Here is a 21,655-nt window from a genome sequence, read left to right as displayed (position 1 = left end):
AGGCCCGTGACTGTGGAGAGGACTTGGCAAGATCACAGCTTCTAGTCCCCTGTCAGAAAGTAAACCCACCTGAAATTAAGAAAGTACATAACATCCTGATCAGAATACCTGGTACGTGGGAGGCATTCTCAACTATTATAGTTATTAAAGAGACACAGAAAAGAACAGTATTGGAACAAATGTTTCCAGGTCCTTTCCCCACCCCATCATGTGCTGCTCCAGCCAGAGGAAGGGTGGCTAATTTGCTCAATGAGATCAAGGAGAACCAGACAGATCCAATGGGTCATGCTTGCCAGGAGCCAGGTCCCTGCGTGGAACACAGTTATGTCTTGCTAGTTCTCACCTAAACCTCCCTGGCTTCATCTGGAACATGCTGCCCTCCTCCCCTTCCTGCCCAAATCCTCCCTTGAGGGAGGATGCCTCTCTTTCGTGACTGTGGTTGGGGGTAAGTTCAGACTGGGGAGCCAGGTGGAAGATCCTGCTGTCCAGTTACAGCAGGAAGCCCTATGCTTCCAATAATATAATCAACTCTTAGATCCTAGTTACCTGCTTAATTAATTAGAACAAAGACTTCCTCCTTCAAGTGCAATAGCAATTCACCTCCTCCTCTTCGTCCTCCTCTTCCTCCTCCTTCTTCTCCTTCTTCTTCTTATATCATCATCATCATCATCCTTACATAGGCCCTGTCCCCACACTAGGAGTGGTAGGGGCCAACAGTAACTGTGGTCTCTCACTTTTCCTCCCAAGGAAAGAATCCCCAGCCCTGAATGTCTCTTTACTGAGAATGGAGACTCGTCCTCGGCAGAAAACACAAAAATAATTGGAAAGCCCTGCCTCCATCTTGCAGAAGCAGACCAGTCCCTTGGGCTCGGGCACTAAATCATACCTCAAGCCCGTATATCTGCCCAGGGAAGAAAGAAAGCAATTGAAACCCAGTATTTAAAGGCGGTCTCAGATTTATTCCCCTTCTCGACAGCCTACAAAATGTTGGAGAATAGACCCTGCCTTTCTCTGAACGATAAAACAGGATCTGCTGTCCAGGAATTGGCCCTGAGAAAGTTCATTGCTCATCCTCATGTGACATTCCCAAGAAACAAAACTGCAGGCCCAAACTCTTAGTTTTAAAAGTCTTCTCTCTCTACCCATTTGCAAAGCAAGTATTATCCTTCCAGCATCCCAAGATGCTTCATTTTTTGTGCATTTTAATGGAGAAAAATCTCAGCTGCTACCTTTGTTTAACCAATGCCCCATCTTCTTTACTGGATCTCCAATTTAACATGGTCCAGAAAGGAATTTTATGGGCAAATATTTTGGCTTGTTTCCATTCAGAAAGCTTCCCTGTTGATTGGACATTGATGAACGGAAATCCAAAGTCCCCAGCCAATTCCCTCACCCCCAACCTGACTTCGGAGGTTTGCTGGCTCCATGTCAAACTGATTACTGATGACAGGCAATTAGCCATCACGCCTTGTTTATAGGCTGGTGAGCCCATCCACCCTGCAGGGCCAGACACAAGTCTGCCCCTTCTCTTCCCCACTGGATATCTCCTTTGTCATTCGGGTCTCAGCCTAGATGTTCCTTGGTGCTGGCAATTTCTTTGACACCTCGTTCTGCTCAGGCTCAGAGAACCCTGCAGTGTTCTCCAGTAGGGCCTGCATTAAGTTTCCTAGGGCTGCATGGCTGGGTAGCTTAAACAACAGGAATTTACTGTCTCAAAGTTCTGGAAGCCAGAAGTCTGAAATCTGGGTGTTGGCAGGGAAGAGTCCTGAGGGCTGTTCCTGGCCTCTCCCCTTGGCTTGTGGATGGCCATCTTTTTGTGCCTTGACATCATCTTCTGTTCCTCTGTGTCCAAATCTCCCCTCTCATAAGGAAACAGACGAGCTAGATCAGGCACCACCCTAAAGGACACATTAGCTTGATTACCTCTGTGAAGACTTTCTCCTGATAAAGTCACGTTTCCGAGGTATGGGGAGTTAGGACTTTGACATATGAATTTGAAGGGGACACAATTCAACCCATAACAGGGCTCTATCACTTTATACCAATCATAAGATATTAACTGGCCCCATTTGTCTTCCACCCCCCTCACTGAGGGCAGGGACAGTGTCTGATTCTCCCCTCCATTCCCGGTGCCTGTCATAGGCTAGGTAGTCAATTCTGTCCATGACTTCACACGCCTCACCCCCCTGCTCCTCCTTTTCTTCATTTTGTAATGTCCCTTGCTACTGACAGCACAAGCCCCGGTGGCCACAGGGATTCCTAAACTTCCCAGAACTGGAGTAGGTTGGAGTGGTATTCAGAGCCTGCCTGCTGGTTGTGGCGCTGCTTTAATGACCTAGACACATCCTTCCCATCTGCCTCACCCTCCAGGGAGCCGCCACCACTGGGAATGCATGTCCCTCCTTGGCAGAACATGCATCAAGCTAATTCTCCAGCTCCATTTCTGCATCTAACCGGTGGTTCCAGGAACCCAGCCATGCACTCTAATGGGGCCTTGTCATTAGAGGCTTGGCAAATGTTCACACTCTGGGGCTCCCCAAAGCCCAGGAGAGCTGGCCAAGGAACTGAGAGGCACCAAGGCCATTTTCAAAAGCAAAGGGCAGCAGGCTCATAGTCGGACATTTTTTAAAACCTGCATTTATTTAGTAAATAATGTATGTTAATGCAACATACGCTATATTATGCAATAATTATGGAAACAATCTGATCCTGTTATCCCAGATTTCACTGGTCCTTCGCAGCTGCTCAACAGGAATCCCACAGCCTCTTCCAGCAGGGCATTCTCCTTGGGTCTGTGAAAGGGCTGCAAATGTTGGAGGTCAGCCCCTCCACCCCACAATGCTGTCACTTGCTCAGCTGCCTGTCCTCCTCACCATTCCTTCCTTCTCACGCCAAACCACCCACACACCGCCATCTTCCAGAGATGCCCTTCACACCTGCAAGATTTCCCTGACCTTATCGGCCTGTAGTCATCTCCAGACTTGTCAAACCACCTCATTCCATTGCCATTCTGGCCCTAATTGACATATGAGAGACCACTGCAACTCATCTATTTCCCAGGCCAATCTCCAAAGTAGATCACAGAGTCACAGAGGCCCTGCTCTCTGCCCTTTCCCTCCAGGGCACCAGGATAGTGCTAGCCACTGAGTCAGAATTATTCCAACTTCAGTTGACTAAAGTCTACTGTTAGATCATATGTGTGTTTGCTGGGCCTGGGGGCAGGGGTGGGGGTGTGTGATGCAGGGAGAAGGTGATTTACTGCAAAGGGAACTTTCTCAGGTGATGGAAATGTTCCAGTTCTTGACTGAGGTGATGGTCATTTGGATGTATACGCTTTTCTATATCCACCAAACTGTACGATTACAATCTGTATTTTATTGCCTGTAAATTTTACCTCAAAAAAGTTTATTTGAGAACAACAACAACAAAAACTAATGTCAACATTACAGCACATAGAACCAGGTTTCCTTCATGGTTTGGCAACTTTGAGGCTCTAATCACATCCTCTAGATATCTGTCCTAATAACCAATTATTGTGACATAGCTGGCCCATGATACTTGTTAGAATATGGATTTGTAGATATAGCACATTAGTATCAATTCGAGAGAATGCTTTGGAGGCTGTACTATCAGGAAAATTTTGTCTTCACAACAGATCATGAAGATTCACATAAGTTGAAAGGAGCTCAAAGCCAGTGCCAGGAGCCTGGCTTCATGACTGACAAGGTTTGGGGTCTTGGCAGCATGCTTACCCTCTCCAGTTCTTTCTCTTAGCTATAAAGGGAGTCTTCAAATTGCCTAATCTGTGACATACCTTTTAACTCTACAATTCACTAGCTAAGCTGCACTATTCCTTTGTAATGACAAAGACACTAAACTGCTGGAAATCTGGGTCCTGGGGGCACCCTTCATAACCCTTCCATCCCTTGGAATGGCCATCCCTTCCATGGGCTCACTCCTGCCTCCTGACCTTAGCTGAGCTCTTTTTCCATCTCTTAGCTTCCCCTGCATTCTTTTCTAGTCAAGACTCTTTCCCACCTGCTTCCCTATTATTCCAGCAACTCAGAGATAGGAAGTTCTTTGTAGGTAATGTAGAACCACCAGCTTTTCAAGTGAACTACCTTCTTTACAGCAAGATCTCATGCTTACTGGGCACGTACCAATACTGAGGGCTTTATGGGATTCATATCATTTAGTCCCCACAAATTACTCTGAGGTAAGTTTTATCCTCATTCTCATTTTGCAATTAAAGAAACTGAGCCATAAAAAAGTTAAAACTACAGTATGATTCCAACTATGTGGCATCCTGGAAAAGGCAAAACCATGGACATGGTATGAAGACTAATGGTTGCTAGGGGTGGTGAGGAGGAAGGAGGGAAAGAATAGGGGGAGCACAGATGATTTTTAGGACTGTGAAAATACTCTGTATAATATGATAATGATGAATTTCGATAGAATGAGTATCACCCAAGAGTAAATCCTGTGGTAAACTACAGACCTTGGGTGATTATGATGTGTCAAATTATGCTGTGTCAAAAGGGTCATCAGTTGTGATAAATGTACTGCTCTCATGTGGGATATTGATATGGGGGAGGTTATGCATGTTGGGGGCAGGAGGTATGTGGGAAATCTCTGTACCTTCCTCTCAATTTTGCCGTGAACCTAAAACTTCTGTAAAAATAAAGTCTTTAAGTTTTCAAAAAGTTAAAGGGACTTATCCAAGCTTACTCATGTCCTGTATGGTGCAGCAGGGGTGTGAACTAAGGCACTCAGAACCTGTGTACTTGACCATGATGCTATTCTGCTTCCCTAAAACTCAAGATACTAGAGGAAGTTTGCTAATGCTACGTTGTCCTTTCTTTCTTTCTTTCTCTCTCTCTCTCTCTTTCTTTCTTTTTTTAATGTTTATGTATTCTGAGCAAGGAAGGGGCAGAGAGAGAGGGAGAGAGAAGAGGAGAGAAAGAATACAGAGAAAATCCCAAGCAGGCTCTGCACTGCCAGCACAGAGCCCGATGTGGGGCTTGAACCCACAAACCAGGAGATCATGATCTGAGTCGAAATCAAGAGTCGGATGTCCAACAGATTGAGCCACACAGGCACCCCTCCTTTCTTTATTAAGAAGAAATACCCAAGAGTTCACTGTATACACTGTATGTTAGCTAACTTGACAATAAATTATATTTTTTTTTAAAAGAAGAAATGCAACTTAATATGACAACCAAGAAAGAAACACTTCTAATACAAAATTGGTGGTCGGATGACCCCCAACTCTTTTTTGGATGACTTTGCCTGAAGTCTTATGATTGTTAGGAAGTCAACTCTAGAGAACAGTTAATATTGAAATTGGAATTGTTGAAGAGGAAAAGTGAGTGGTGATCAAGGCAGAACCCCCCACACCTCAATGTAATCCCCACAAACATCAGAGCCATAGAAACTTCCTAGGAGACTGACTAGGCAAACTTAAAGACTGATTAGCCCTAATTTGAAACAACTGCAGACAGACATTTCTTAAATTATGTCTTTCTGAGCGTAGTATTTCGGGAGACATTAATATGCATTCTATGAAGGAGAATTCAAGGTCAAATGAGTTTAAGAAATACTGAATGAAATCCGAACACATCTACTTACTAAAGTGCTTTCCAGAGTTTTTATGTCAAGTGAATTATGAATCTCCAAAATGTAGTTTGCCATGTTTCTATTGACCATGAGAGGTTGATGTTGGTAGCAGTGGTGGTATGTATGCGTCGTGGGGGAGAAGGAGGGAGTAGGTGGTGGTTTTTACCGAATGTTTGTTAACATCTTGAGGAAAACCACAAAACAAGGTTTGGAGAAAATACTGCCACAGTGGGTTAAAGATAGGCTGAAAACGCAGACAAATTAATATGATGGCCAACTTCCACAATGGCTACCAGTGATTCTTACCTCTTGGTATTGATTTTCTATAGTTCCTGCCCACATATGTGGACCTGTATAAGCAATAGGATTTTGCAGAAATGATGGAATGTGACCCCTGAAGCTAGGTCATAAAAGATATCTAGCTTCTGCCTTGTTTTCTCAAGGGTCATTGACTCTGGGGAAAGCTGGCTGCCATGTCATGGAGAACTTGAGCAGCCCTATGGGGGACATCCATGTGGTGAAGAACTGAGGTGCCTCACCCACAGCTGGTACTGACTTGCCACTCATGAGAACGCACCGTTTTGGAAGCAGATCCTCCAGCACCAGTCAAGCCTTCAGATGACTGTAATGCCAGCTGTCATCTGACCTCATGAGAGACTCTAAGCCAGAACCACCCTTCTAAGCCATGTCAGAACTCCTGAACCAAAGTAACTCTGTGAGATAATAAATGTTAATTGTTGTTTTAAGCCATTAAGTTTGAGAGTCTTTTGTTATGCAGCAGAAGAAAACAAATACAGTTAAGCAGGATTTCCATGATGTTGTAATACGATGAGCCTTTGGGAAATACCTCACACTTTTTAGAAAGGAAGAGCAATGACATTCTGGCTGTTACTTCCCTATCAATTATTGGGACAAAATTCTGGAAGACCTAGAATAACCCTTTTCCCAATCATTTAGGCTCTGTCTTGTCACTCAGCAGAACAAAACAAACAACAAAAAACTTTCACTTTGGGATGTTTTCCTCAACTAACTGGAAGACCAGTGGTGACCTATACTAATATATGGCTTCCATAATTTCCTTTTCACCCACTGGTGATATAGGTACACTTCTCCCTTTACCTAATGTAAAAAGTTAGTTAGTATTACTTTAGTTTGGATTTATAATGAGAACAGGATGATGGGACCTGTGATCTGTCTAGGACTAAACCTCTGGCTGCAAGGACTACCAGATCACGTGGACAGAAGCTCTGGTTTTACCTAAGGGTTGGAGAAGGTAACCGTAATGCCCAGAGCATCATGTGGCCCATCTGTCAGCTTTCAGCCCATTTCCTGAGAGTCAATGAAATGACTGTTAAAATCCCACAAAGAAGGAAATCTCGTAATCTCAGCAAGAAATGCTATTACATTAGTATTTTAATGTTTGCTTTGCTGCTATAAGTTCTGGCTGTATATTGAGAGAAAATTTGAGTTAACACCTCGAAGAGAAGGATGTATGAAATAAAATAAGATATTTCAAGATGCAACGCTAAATAATATTAATAACATGATGATGTTTGGTTTGAATTTTCTCGAAAAAAAAAGGGATGAATAGATAAGTTTGATCACAAACTGCCAAGATGAATAAGGGAGGCTACATTTCCCTGAGCCTTGGAACAAGGATAATACAATATTGCTTTTACAGAGCGCTTTTCTTGGAAGAAGAGCTCATAAAACTTTATCATACATATATTTGCTCTGCTAATGTAATCATTTAATCTCCCTCCTGCTTTTGTGAAGGCATCTTTACTACCACGCGGCAGGAACCCCAGACTAATTGTGTTTACAGAGAATGTCAAACCATCGTCTGGAAAGGCCTGATTTTCTGAGGGAATTCAACAATGAAAAACACCACATGATTTTTCTCTTTATCAAAAAACATTCTCAGGGTTTAATACAATTGTAACTGGTGTCCCTATGAAGCAATGACCATGTTGTGTTGATTAACCTTATCTGTAGTCTTCTCATTCATTCTCTTGGTCACACAGGCTGCCGTGGGAGAGTAAATACTGCCCCAGACCTTACCTTTTCACCTCTTCCTAATCTTCCTTCAGGGGCACCTAGCAACTGTCCTGTTCTAAGAACCCAGGTAAAAAGGGGAGGGGTGTGAACTCAGACAAAGCAGTCAGTTTTTTGACCAATATCAACCAAAAAGACGGAAGCGGGAAAACTTCATTCTGGGATCTTCCTCAAAGAACTTAAGCTGGCTTTTCAGGGTGCTGGACACAGCCTACCGGGGATGACACAATATCAAGGAAAAGTGTGATGCCCCCCATTTTATTCTTTCATTCTGCCCAGAGAAATGAGAACCAAGCACCCCCGTCTTCAGACAGAGTGCTGGGCTTGCAAAAGGGGAAGAGGCATATGGGCAAGACATCTTGCAGCTGTGGGGCAAGGACATCTGGCATTGTCTGGGCATTCACACACAGAGACCAGCTTTGGGGTGTACACTCCCAATCCCATTTGACTTTCTCACATGAGATGCCTTTCAGTTGATATTGAGACTTTATCTTTTTAAAAGTTAATGAAAAGAGAGAAGAAATACAATTAGTATCAGTTTAGGGGCCAAGAGAGCATTTCCAAAGCCAATGCTCAAATGTCTCCAGTAATTATTGTCTAGTTCTCTCTCCTGATAGAACTGGTTATAGCTCTCGATCTGATTGGAATTCCATGGCCATGCCTTTCCCCCTCACGTCTTGATGGAATCCCAAAGGGTTCAGTATGTGGTTACTTGAATGGATGGATGAATGGATGGATGGATGAATGAATAAACAATTTTTCACATGCAATATATCATTTCATCCTCTGAACAATCTGTTGAGATATGAAAGTCAGGTATTTCTCTTCTTTTAAACAGATGTGCAAACTGAGGTGCAAAGGGACCTAATGATGTCTCAAGGTTACCTGGAAAATGAGTAACACTGATTGAGAACTCACAATGCTCTTTCTTCCCTGGAAGGAAAGATGAGAAACAAGGTAAGTGACCAATCTATAAACTATGTCTTTATTGTGTATGATTTTAGTAGAGTCATTTAATTAGCAAGTAGTTAGCCCTGCTTCCTTAGCTTGCGGGGCCTCCTCCCCTGCCCTTTCTGTTCCTCCAACACATTCCCAGTGTTCCCAGGCTTTCACAGTCCAACAGAACCAGTTTTTTCCATGGCTACATGAAACCCACCTACATGAAACCCACCAGTGGAAGTTAACCTCTCCCCCCCAACCCAGGACAACTTCCCTAATGCTGTACATGCTTTTTCATCCTGCCTCATCTTCTCAACTGGATGGTCAGCCCCATTCCTGGGTCCGTTGCAGTACTCATGGCCCCAGCCTTGTCTCTATGGTCATTCCCACCACCACTCAGAAAAGCCTAGCTGGAGGAGATATTTGTATCAATTATGTCGGATCAAAAACAAGACCACCCCAAAGGTTGCTCCTGTCCCTATGATACATGGAGGGATCAGGAAATCAGGTAATGTGGGAGAATGATTAGAGTGTAGATAATCCACCTTGGGTTTTACTAGTTCTGGACACTGTGTTATTACTTCTTTGGCTGGTTCCTTCCTCCCCCCATCCCTCCAGGCACAGGGTAACTACATAGCAATGGAATTGATTTTTTTTTCATTCATTTAAATGAAAGACTTTCCTTCAAAGTACTTTCTTATTCTAATGACATCCTCATTATTCAAAATGTATTGATATCTCTTCTGGCATATTTTTTCATTGCTGTTGAATATTCTTTTGTATAATTCTTAATGGTGGCAATTTTTCATCACTTAGGGTGGGTTTGGCCCTGGCTATTTGGCCAGATAACAATAACAATGTAAATGTATGGAGTGTTTTAAAGGTTTGGAAAACTATGACATCCTTGATGTTAATAGTCAAAATTAAGATTGCCAACTAAAGGAGGTGGTAAGTATTGTTTGGGTGGAAAATTTGACATGATAACAAAGGAAGGAGACTTCTTGTGCAGTTCCAGGATGGCCCAAAATCAAGTCCTTGCACCTAGTTTTAGACGAGATTTGGGCAATGGTGGTCTCATTGGTCTGCTAAGGTGATTGTTTTGAAGGAATTGATTCATATGCATTCATTCCAATGTGCTAGTTATTAAAAATCACAGCCATTGTGTTAGGGGCTTTCAACAAACAGTCACAAAGTACCGATGAAGTGTTAGGTACCAGAGTCATAAAAGCAGGTACAGGGCTCCAATGTCTGGATTTGCAATCTAATTGGGGGAAAATGCAGTACTGTAACAGGTGCAAGAATAGAGGTATATGGGGCCAAATGACCCAAAGGAAGGAGCTGTCACATCTTTGGAGGCTAATGGGGCAGAAGGGTATCAGGAAAAACTTCACAGAATTAGCACCAACCCTCACAACCACCCCCAAGGTTAAATATCAGTATCCCCATTGTGCAGATCAGAGAAGTTACAAGGCTAGACAAGTTCACACAGCTATGAAGAGTGAGAAAGAGTGAGAATACCAAAGATATTTTCCCTCTGCTTGGTTCATTGGACCTAATTGCACTCAGGTACTAAATCCCAGGGTTTGGGGGAGCTGCAGGCTTCAGTGTAGACATGGCCAAGTCCAGGAAGCACACCACACACAACCATTCACAAAAGATGGCATAGAAATAGCATCAAGAAACCCTGGTCACAAAGATATGACTCTCTTAATGGGGTAGACCCCCTGAAGAGCATGTGCTTTGCCAAGAAGCACAACAAGAAGGGCCTGAAGAAGATGCAGGCCAACAACACCAAGGCCTTCAGTGCACAAGGCTATCAAGGCCCTCATCAAGCTGAAGGAGGTCAAGCCCAAGATCTCAAAGGGTGGCAGCCACAAGCTCAGTCAACTTGCCTACATCACTCGAGGCTCTGTCTGGCAATATGAGGATGGAAGTACAGGTGTGACTCCTGGGGCTGGTGTCCTCCTGTGCTATTTGTACAAATAAACCTGTGGCAGGATCTGTCAAACAAAACAAAACAAAACAAGGGTTTGGATCTGGTTCTCCCTGAAACCCAACACAATGCTCTTCCCCCCAAGAATGCCGCCTTCCTCTTCTTGAATGATCAGCTTTGTTTTGTTTTAACTCTATAGGAATGCTTTAACTGAAACAATGCACCTAGGACAGTCCCTGGCCCAGCAACCAGAGGGAACTTGGCAGGGACTCTGCGTGTTAGTCCCTGTGAGGCCTTGGGAGATCACTTCACCTTCTAGGTTCCTGTTTCCTCACCTAGAAGAAAGGGTGTGGTATAGGGACTAAACTCAGGTGAGGGGTCACAACCTGAGTGCGTCTGGATGTACCATAAGTAAGCATAGGGTAGGGATTTTGGCCTCTGGAAGTGCAATGAACAGTTGCTTCTCAGTTGTTCCCATGGAGGAATGGGGCCAGAGCTTCCAGTTTTTCAAGAAAATCTCTCAAACTTTATTTTTATTTGAAATCTCCTCATTTTTAAGTATTGACAACAAATTCAACTTAAAACAAACAAAGAAACAAAAACACCATGCAGGTCAAACAAAGTTGTGTCCATCACGGGGACCCATCTGGCCACCAGTGTGCAACATCTGGATTCCATGACATTTGAAGCGTCTTCTAGCTCTAGAATTTGGCAATTAAGTGGAAGTTGCGTGTTTCTTCCTTGTAAAGTGGCAGATACAATAGGAAGAATAAAACCTAGGTGTCTTCTGTCTTTGAGATAATGCTGGTGAAGGCTGAGCCTTATCACAGGTGACAGACATCCTCTAGCTGATGGATTTTTCTCTATCTTTGCAAAAAGCCTGTAGCCAAGCTCCTCCTTTCATGTTTAACATGGCCACCCCACCTCAGGCTCCCATCGGGCTGAAGGCGACCATGTCAGCTGATGACCTTTGTCATCCCCTAGTGCCTTCAGGTATGTAAATGAGGAGATTTACCTTCCAAACTGGGCAGATAAGATATACTGTCACAAAGCAGATATGTGCAGTAAAGTCTTAGTTATAGAGGAAGGTGATGTTCTGGAAATATTTTGTAAAAAAAAAAAAAAAATGTAAGTATGAGAAGGGTCATCAGATAATATCAGCTTTTACAGATTGGGGCTGCTCAGAAAGGAGTCTATAAAACACTCTTTACAGAGACTCAAAGGAGTATTGATTTTTTAGGAGCAGAAGGGGTCAAAATTACATCCCTTGCACAACGGCTGCCTCTGCTCCTCCATCCGGACCTTTTAAACAAAGAACAAAGTCAGGAAAAGGCAGAGGGATAGAGCTAGAAAGAGGGACAAAGAGGAAGGCATTGTCTGGTCCCTAAAAACCTTCCCCAGGCCACAGCACTGAGGCAGGGTGAGTCTCTTCAGGAAAACCGGAGCCTGGTTTCATGTTGTGACTGCTGCAGTTGACAGCCACCTCTGGGGACAACGCTTTGTGTCTGTAGAAAGACAGTGGGAAAGGTCACAGCAGGGCAGGCAGTGGTCTGATGAGACTGGCAGCCAAAGATTTCTCAGGTTGGTTCACCTGCTCCTGCAAGTACATAAAATACCCAGAAGTCACCAGACATGTTCATCCTCTGGCAGCATCATGATGAAATTGGCATTGTAGGATCCTGATGGCCTTTATGACTGGAATATGTATGCCTTTTGATCCAGAAGGATAGGCACATAGAAGGGAGAAAAGGGTCATTCTGTCGTGCCATTGCAAAAGGTGATCCAGCACCAGTGTTCACAGTGTTGGCCTGTGAGAGGCCCCTGGCCTGAGGGGCAGGAGAAGACTTCTTTAGGAAGGAAGCAGGATTTATAAATCAGAAGAAGACCTTTTTTCCTCGGGGTCGCAGCCAGGAAGATATTAGCATGAGTGGTTAAACAAAGAAGACTGGGGTTAGCAACAAAACTGGAGAAGCATGATACCTTAATTCTTGCTACTCACTGGAAGTGAGGAGATTCTATTCTTAGCACTTTCTCCCTTCCAGGTCTGACCAGTTGATAACGAGACCCAATCTGCCTAGAAAAGGATCAAAATATTAGCCTCTTCACCAAAAGTGTAAGGCTGGTTGGGAGAGCCCTGAAGGGCTTCCTTCCTGCCTCCCAAATTGGAAGTGACATTCCCAGAACTGGGTCAAGATCCTGGGAAAGTGGAAGAGGAAACATGCTGTAGTTGCGGGTTTAGGGAAGCCAAGAAAAATGGGTTGCATTTCACTGGGGTGATCTTGCTCCTGGAAGATGTGGCTGGACGGATATCAGGCTCCAACTGATCCCATCAACAAGTTCTGAAGAGGTAGAGATGAGACCAAAAGAGTTCCCTCTAATACTGCTCCACAACATGAAAACTTGAGGGAGAAGAAGATAAATGTTTCCCCACCCTTCACATGCATGCTATGGAGCAGAGCTGGGCCCCTGCACAGGTCAGGGCCAACTCAAAAGGCACTGAGCTATAAAGTTAGATACCAGCTGAAAACAAAGCAGGTTCAGTAGGCCAGTCACTCATGCTGCCTACTGACAAGTGAAGTTAACCAACATGACCCTGACAAGCAAAGGGAGCCATGAGAATTTAGGTCTCAGGTGCTAGAAAAGAAACCAGGAGAGGAAAGATACAAAAGACAAGCGGAAGGGATGGCTGCAGTGGTGCAAAAACCTTCAGCCCTAGCAGAGGTTTCTTTTGAAAGCCCACAGTTTGACCCTTACAAGTGTCTTGGTGATTCTTTTTCCAAAGACTGAGTCTCCAAGCTGCATATCTGGACACGGACCAGGGTGTAGATATGAGGGAGCCCAGAAGTGAAAGACCAGCCTGCGGTGGCCAATGACCAGGGAAGCTGTAAGCATAGAAAGACACGAGCAACAAGGAAGGAGGTAGGAAGATGCATGGGGATCACAGACTGTGGGAAGAATGGGTTGGGACCAGGTGAGAAACCTCTAGAACTGAGAATAGTGAGCTTCATGTGGTGGCTGTAGGGGAAAAATTCTCACCTGGATAACAACTTCCCACACACTGAGCTTCTAAGAATTTCCAGCTAAGAAATAGACTGGACATCAGGGTGAGGTCTTCGGGGCTTGAAGTAGACAAGATCTGACCAAGATGGCAGCCTGGAAGTGCCGAGTACCAAGGAAATGCTCTGGCTCGGGTGGCCTGGAGGCAGATGAGACTTCACATTAAGGAGCCAGTGGCCCTCCATTCCCATTGTCTAATTTTGTGAGTGTGCAGATTCACCTCAGTCTGAACATTAAGGAACACTGGGGAATGTCCATGATGACAGATCATTTCAGGGATGGATAAGATTCAGAGGGAAGCTGGGACTTTTCTTGGCAGAGGTAAGAAGCTTCTATATGACAGCAAGTTCAATTCACTCATGTTTCTCAATGTTGTACAATCTCAATCAGTCAAATCTCCTTGCCAAGACCCTGTCTCTCTGTGTACTCTTCCCACCCCTCCCTAACAACCCTTCAAGGCCCAAGCCTAAACCTGAACTAAAGTATTTATAAAAAAAGCAATAAGCAAAGTTCAACACTTAAGGTTACATTTACACTTCCATTACTAACCAACAACAGTCTTTCATTGATTAAGTTCTCCTTGTTTGGCCACCAGTCATTGATGGCAGTCACTGAAAGACTGAGGGCCCCTTGTCCATGGAGTGACTCCGGGTTGCTCAGATCTTACACTGGTGCCCACACTCAGGTCAGCGTTTTCTGAACAACTCTACTCTTAGGAAAGCTCAACGCTTACTTCAGGTAGTAAATGATTACCACAAGAACACCACAGACAGAACCCTAAGAAAACATTTCACCAATGGCCCTGCTGGCTTACAGGGATTAGTCTAATCTTTCCCACCAGCAATTCTGTCTCCTCTGTCTGGGGCTCCTCAGTCAGCCCATGTTCCTGAGCAAACATTGGCCACAGGAAGGAAGGAAGCATATAGGGACTCAGTTGGGTTTGGAAATTGAACATGGTGAAGACATGTTTATTCTGCAAAGACATGTTTATCCCATTCTTTGTAAAAAAAAGGGGGGGGGATGGGAAATGGGGCTTTACCCTTTTTTGAAACCCAAAACCTCACCTGGGTTTATCCACTCAACCATGGAGTGAGACCCTACAGAAGAAGAGGACTTCCTAATGTTATGCAGCTGGGACAAGTGTCCAGGTCGGATTCCTCAGTCAGCTCTTCAGGTCTATTTTCACCATACCACATGCTCTAGCAAAAGAGAAGCTGGCAACAGAGTGTGCCAACCCCTTCGAAAGTAACAGTGCCTAAAACCAACGCCTTACATAGCTCAGCAAAGAAAAGCCTAGGAGGAGAGGCAAACGTTACCCTGGATCTGAGGATACTGAATACTTTCTAAAAAGTACATAGGTTCATGGGTTTCTCCCTCAGCTTTGAATGACCCAGTGGTCCATTTTATAAACAAAGGTTCAGAGAAGTTAAAAGACTTGCCCAAGGTCACCAGGATAATTATCTGACTGAAGTTGAGTACCCCCAGGTCACCGCTCTCTGCTACACAGTTTTCCCACAACTCATTAATTCATTTAATAGCATGAACTTCTGCTTCTTGCCACCTTTAAAAAAGATTTATGTAGGATGTTTTTTTTAAAAAATGGTCCCCAGTAATCACTTCTAGATTATCCTTCCAATATATTCTCACATCTGGGACCCAATCTGTGTACAAGACTATGCACTGTAGCATTTTTTAATGATTGGAAACAACCTAACTCTCCATCAATAGGGAATCTTCTTATAAATTATCTGGTGGAGTACTATGCAGTTATTAAAAAGAAGCTTAGGAAAAAGAAGTTATTAAAAATGAAGCAGCTCTACTGAAGGTTGTGTGCTCTTACAAAATGGTTGTGAGATACAATGTTAAGTGGAAAAGTAAGATATAAGACCGTGTGTGAGGCATGCTGTCTTTTTGCGAAGTGTGTGTGTGTGTGTGTGTGTGTGTGTGTATCTTCGCCTATGCAGAATAATTCTGGAAGAATGGTTAGGAAATTGGAAATAGTGGTTGCCTTCTGGAGGCTGATGTCTAACACACACAGTAGGTGCTCAATGAATACCTGTCATTGGAGGCTCCACTCTGGCTAAGAGTTGCTTATGACCAAGCATGAAATAAAAGTTTATGTATCCAATTATTCTTAATCCCCAAAGTTGACACCGGGGCCCAGGCCAGAATTCCCAGTCTTTATGGAGGGAAAGTCCATCCACAGCAAACATCTTTGCAGCCTGATGCAGCCAGGTGGGTTATGGCAAGCCACGGGAAGAGCAGCCTCAGCTCTTACTTCAAAATGTCAGGAGAAGAAACTCACCAGCCACTTAGCGTCCCACAGGAGTACTTTAAAATGTTTCCTAGACACCATCTACCAGGAAGTAATATTGTTCTCAATAAAAAATAAATGTAAAAGTGGCCCAGACAAAAACCTCAGTAAAAACTCAGACTCCTTCCTCAAAATCACAGGAGAGAGCCAAAATCTAAAATGCCTTCTTTTCCTTGTTAATTTTTAATTTTTTTTTTTTAATCAAAGAAGTATAGTGCCTCATACTGGCAAAACCACTCCCTTCTGAGGCCACAGCTGGATGGCTCATCCTCCCGCATCATCCGCTTGCCCTGAAGCTGACTGGCTTGGACTCCAACTCCGGGGTCTGTTTTCCAAAATGGCAGCAAGGTACGAACTGAATAAACTAAATATACTAGTAGTGGACACATGGTAAGAACCCAGTGAGATAGATTTTCCAAGAGTTGAATCTTATTAAAATCAAACGAACAACAAAGACTATAAAACAAACATCATGACAAATAGTACCTTTATGGCACTCACTAGGTTCCGGATGCCACTGTGGGCACTTTACCAAAACTAACATGATCTTCCTGACAACCCAAGGAGGTCAGTATTAGGATTGTCTTCCCCTCACAGATGAAGAAACTGAGGCTAGTTAACTTTCCCCAGGTGTACATTTAATAAGCAATGGTGCCAGAATTCCAGCCCAGAGTCTGGCTCTAGAATCATGCTCCCACCCACATGCTGGTGACCAGAGGGAGGTAAGGCGCTGAGACCAGCCAATGAAGAGATGGTTTAAAGTCCAGGCAGTACAGAAATCAGAGGTGATGTGGACCCCCTCCAGCTCCAAACACACCAAAGTCCTGGATAAAATACAGACAGAAATGTTGTAAATTTTGAGACACGTCGAAAAAAAAGAAATAAAACTCCCCAGGTGTCAGAGGCATGGACTATAAAATGGAGCCTCCAAGCACTGGAGAGCCAGGGGGATGTAGGTCCTGGACGTGGGTGCTGGTGGCCAGCGCACAAACAGCACACACAGTGTGGAGCCCAAGTTTGCAGATGGGAGACCCTGCCTCTAACAAGCCGTTGGAGGACCTGCCCCCTCCGGGAGGAGAAGATTGGAAAATCTTTCCCGATGGTTCAGGGAAATGGCCAAGAGATGTATCAGGTGCCTGGGCACCAGAGGAGAAATGTCTCCCGTGTGAAGTTGAAATCCCAAAACTGAGCCTCCCACAGAGGTGAAGTCTGAATGTGAGCTACCCGTGGGAGGCTGGAGCTCCAGGCTGAGGAATTCTTATGAAATCGTTCACAAACCAGGGAGCCCTGGATGCTCCCCGAAGAAGCAAATGCAGACCCCTTAGGGTGACAGGGCTCCGACCGAGAAGACTGACCACCACGGAAGAGAAGTCAAAGCAAAGCAAAAAGCCTTTGGAAGACAGGCAGTCAGCCTGCAGCTCGCAGAAAGGCTCCTTCCCTGCTTTATTTTTCTTCAGCACACTCATGTGCTGGGTTTTCAATTGCCAACACCCTCCCCCCACCCCCTCTGTCACTGGAATTTAAGCTCCAGTGTTGAGATTGTGTTGTTTCATCTCTCCATCCCCAATGCCTACAATAGCGGCTACTACATCCTAGGCATTCAATGATTATTTATTGGACATTGTTAAAACCAGGAATGCATGTTGACCATGGCTATGTGTGCAGATAGCGCATGAAACCTGAGTGGCGTGGAATTTAGCAATGTCAGGAGAGAGGGTCCCTCAGGGCAGAGAGAAGGCAAAGCCTGGGAATAGTTGGTGATGCTTCATCCAACTCTACCCAAAGCAGATTATTTCTTTAAAAAAGCGATCTGAAGGGGTGGCTGGGTGGCTAAGTTGGTTGAGCGTCTGTCCAACTTGGGCTCAGGTCACCATCTCACCATTCATGAGCTCCAGCCCTGCATTGTCTCTGCCGTCAGCACAGAGCCTACTTCTAATCCTCTGTCACCATCTCTCTCTGCATGCCCCCCTCTCTCTCAAGAATAAAATAAGCATAATAAAATAAAATAAAATGAATGACTAAAGATTTTTTTTTTTAATTAAAAAGCAAAAAGTCATCTGAAGCCTTATGGCAAAACATTAACATTTGTTACATCTGGATGGTGGGCACTGTATTCTCTGTGCTTTTCTGTGTGTTTGGAGTATTTCCTAACTTAAAACAAAAATAACTGGAGGAAGGTATTTGGGGAATGAAGGGATGCCTCCAAGCACCCCATGGGGCCTTCAGGCTGTGCCTGATCCTACATCTGAATTCAGACCACAGGACTGATTAAGTCCAAGAGCCCTGGGCAGGAGGCCTAGTCTCAGCATTCAGATCTTTTGGTTGCAGAGATGAGCAGCAGAGGGGATCCAGTCTCAGAGAAAGCAACCACCCCAGGAAAACCCCCCTGGGATAAAGACTGGCTCAGCAGAGGTGAGTCGAAGGTGAACGGGGGAGGGGCAGAGAGAGAGGGAGACACAGAATCGGAAACAGGCTCCAGGCTCTGAGCCATCAGCCCAGAGCCCGAGGCGGGGCTCTAACTCACGGACCGCGAGATCGTGACCTGGCTGAAGTCGGACGCTCAACCGACTGCGCCCACCCAGGGGCCCCTAGATTTTTAGGCCCCTGGGTGGGCGCAGTCGGTTGAGCGTCCGACTTCAGCCAGGTCACGATCTCGCGGTCCGTGAGTTAGAGCCCCGCCTCGGGCTCTGGGCTGATGGCTCAGAGCCTGGAGCCTGTTTCCGATTCTGTGTCTCCCTCTCTCTCTGCCCCTCCCCCGTTCATGCTCTGTCTCTCTCTGTCCCAAAAATAAATAAACGTTGAAAAAAAAAAATAAAAAAAAAAATTAAAAAAAAAATAAAGTTGTTTTAGTCAACAGGTACTAACTGAATATCCAATGCAACAGTTTTCAAAGTATGGCTCCAGACCCATGGGATGCTTTCCAGGGTCCACAGTGGCAAAACTATTTGCTTAGTATTGCTAGACTTTATCTGCCTTTCTCATTCTCTTTCTCTCTTGAGTAGAGAGCACAGTAGAATTTTGCAGAGAATCCATGTTGGGGGTTGATGCAAGATCGAATACAGAAGCAGATGTGGGAATCTGGCTTTTCACTATCACACAATACCGAAGAGATTTACAAAAATGTAAAGCAGTGCCAGTCTTCTCGCTAAATTTAAATCAAATCACTCCTCTTGCTACACTTCTTTGTATCAGAAAATATACTTATTTTTCATAAAAATATAGTTTATGTTAATAGGTTCTAAATTATTGTTCTAAATAAATTAATTCATTGTTTCAATTTTTCTTCATTTTAGTTTCTAATGGGTTAAATATGTTACATATAATCAACCTCAAAAAAAAAACCAAACAACTCTTTGGAGTCCTCAATACTTTTAAGAATGTGAAAGTCGGGGCGCCTGGGTGGCTCAGTCGGTTGAGCATCCGACTTCAGCCCAGGTCATGATCTCGTGGTCCGTGGGTTCGAGCCCCACGTCGGGCTCTGTGCTGACAGCTCGGAGCCTGAAGCCTGTTTCGGATTTTGTGTCTCCCTCTCTCTCTGACCCTCCCCTGTTCATGCTCTGTCTCTCTCTGTCTCAAAATAAACATTAAAAAAAAATTAAAAAAAAAAAAAAGAATATGAAAGTCTTCTGAGACCAACAAGTTTGAGAAGCTCTGTTCTAGTGCATACTAAGCTTGAGGAAACCGAGATAAGTGAACTTGTAACTCAATGAGGCAAGCCATCCAAGAGGCCCACCACCCATAACTCTTTCCCCCTCTATGTGGCATGCTATGATTCTGTATGGGGGCCACTCACATATAGGTAACGTGAAAGGAAGAGCCTGATAACTGAGAGATCAGGTCATTTACTCGATATTTTACTCGATTCAAAGTAAAATCAGGATATTCAAACCAGGATATTTTACTCAATTCAAAAGGAACATGCAGTTCGTGATTATGCTGTCACAGTCATACTGAGACAGTCATAGGCAAATCAGTACCTACCGTAACCCTACAGAAAAGTTTATTTGTGCTCATGAAAATAACTGGAAATACAGGTTGGGAACATCTCTGTGGACAGAAGAAAGACATTTGGCTGCTATACATGATGTGGGTGAGGATCCTGAGGACTTAGGGGAGGGATGGCTGGGATGAGGCCCAGAGAGGGGGTTCTAGCCAAAGAGTGAGTGGAGGCAAGAAAGAAGTAGGGCATCCCCTTAGCTGGGCCTGGCATCCTTGGGGTCAGGCTCTCCTGAGTCCTGGTACAGCCAGGCCCTTTCCAGCTAATTGTCCTTTACTAACAATTGAAAAAAGAACAAACAAAAATGACTCTGGGTTACACAGTGGAAGGATGTTGGACAAAGGGGACTAATTTTAAGAATTTTTGCAGGTACCAGGTGAACAGAAAAGGACCCCCTCTTCATGTGGACTTGACCGCCTCATCACCCTCCAAGAGGAGGAGGGTAAGTCTATCCCATTGATTGGGCTGTCATTTTATTTCATTTCTTTACAAGCTTCTAAGTTAACTTCGAAGATGCCCTGGCAAGTGGAGTTTTAGAAATGTCACGTATTTTTATTGTCCTGAAGTGAGCAGGAGCGAGTGGTTGTCAAATGGAGAAATAGGAAGCACCATTTCCAGATTTGTCCCGGGAAGTTGACAGCTTTTGACAAAGAATACAGATGATGCCACCTCCCTTCAGCTGAGTACCATATGCCTCAGCATCATCCGAACCAGGCATGGAAATGAGCTCAGAGCCCAGCTGTTTGCAGCTGACCAACTGCATTTGCTCTGTTCCCAGAGGTGCAATGTCTCGGGAGGGCCCAGGGACAGATCGACACCCCATCTCAAGTTTTGGCCAGCTCTAAACTGCCGGCCAGGAGACCTGGGATCCAAGCCCATCTCAGTCACTGGTTGGCTGTGGGTCTTGCCTTTTAATTTACATTTTTTGCATCAGACAATTGTAGATAATAGTCTTTCTAGGATCTGGTGATGATTACAGGTGAGTTTGTCTAAGTGTTTGGAAGCTATCGATAATGTAAGGCAGTACTGTGTGTATTACATACAAAATAAACCCTGCGGCAGAGATTTCCTAAAAGCCAGCAGAATGCCGAATAATGATTTGGTCACTATTTAGGAAACGATCTCCATTCTTTTAATGGCCACAGGAGACTAAAAAAGAAGGAAGAGAGGGAGGAAGGGAAGGCGGAGGAAGAGTGTGAAGATAAAATTAGGCAGACAAGATTGGTTCCCTCAACTCGGAATTCAATCCTGTCATCTCCTTGACAACTGGCCCTGCCGAGGGACAGGGGGCAGAGGTCAGGTCCCAGGGGTCCACCTGCCTCAGCAGAAATCCAAGCCTGGGGCCTGCCTGGTCCGGCAAACTGGAAAACCTGAAGTGGGAAGATCCTGGCCAGCCTGCATGCGGCCGCCTCCCCCTCGTCTGACTGTGGGAAGAGCCGGATGCACAGAGCTACTGCCTCCTGGGGGCCCTGGGCTGGGAGGAGGCATCCACATGCGAGCCTGTACAGGCCCCGCTAAGATTATCAGGAAATTCTGTCCTGGACTCGGAGTCTAGAGAACCTTCCCCGAGCTCTGTCCTCTGAGAAACAATGGCATCGGTGCCCTCTCCCCTTCCGCATCAGTCAGAGAAATGATGCTACGCAGCCCCGGCAGTGCTATGACCAGTGGCAGCTCCTGTGACCCTCCCCACTCTGGGCCTTGTCTCCGGTGGGCAGGGCTGGGTCTCAAGGTGACCGTCCAGCCC

The 21,655-nt window shown here is 44.8% G+C and overlaps 1 long non-coding RNA gene across 3 annotated transcripts in view; it reads left to right on the top strand.

Moving 5' to 3' along the window:
* LOC147575639 (uncharacterized) overlaps positions 1-21,655 on the top strand; it is a 270,719-nt gene that overhangs the window by 237,409 nt on the left and 11,655 nt on the right. For 2 of the 3 annotated variants that reach the window (XR_015242585.1, XR_015242586.1), the window contains 2 exons: positions 8,510-8,628; positions 20,281-20,353. This is a non-coding gene — a long non-coding RNA (uncharacterized LOC147575639). Of the gene's footprint in view, positions 1-6,059; positions 6,363-8,509; positions 8,629-20,280; positions 20,354-21,655 lie in introns of those variants that run through there. The other variant, XR_015242587.1, reaches the window with a different exon arrangement.

Source organism: Puma concolor, chromosome D3 (genome assembly GCF_028749965.1).
Source record: "Puma concolor isolate L17-30 chromosome D3, mPumCon1.1.hap2, whole genome shotgun sequence".
NCBI lineage: Eukaryota > Metazoa > Chordata > Mammalia > Carnivora > Felidae > Puma > Puma concolor.
Note: the sequence above shows the minus strand (reverse complement) of the source record. Positions and strands in the feature narration are given on the sequence as shown.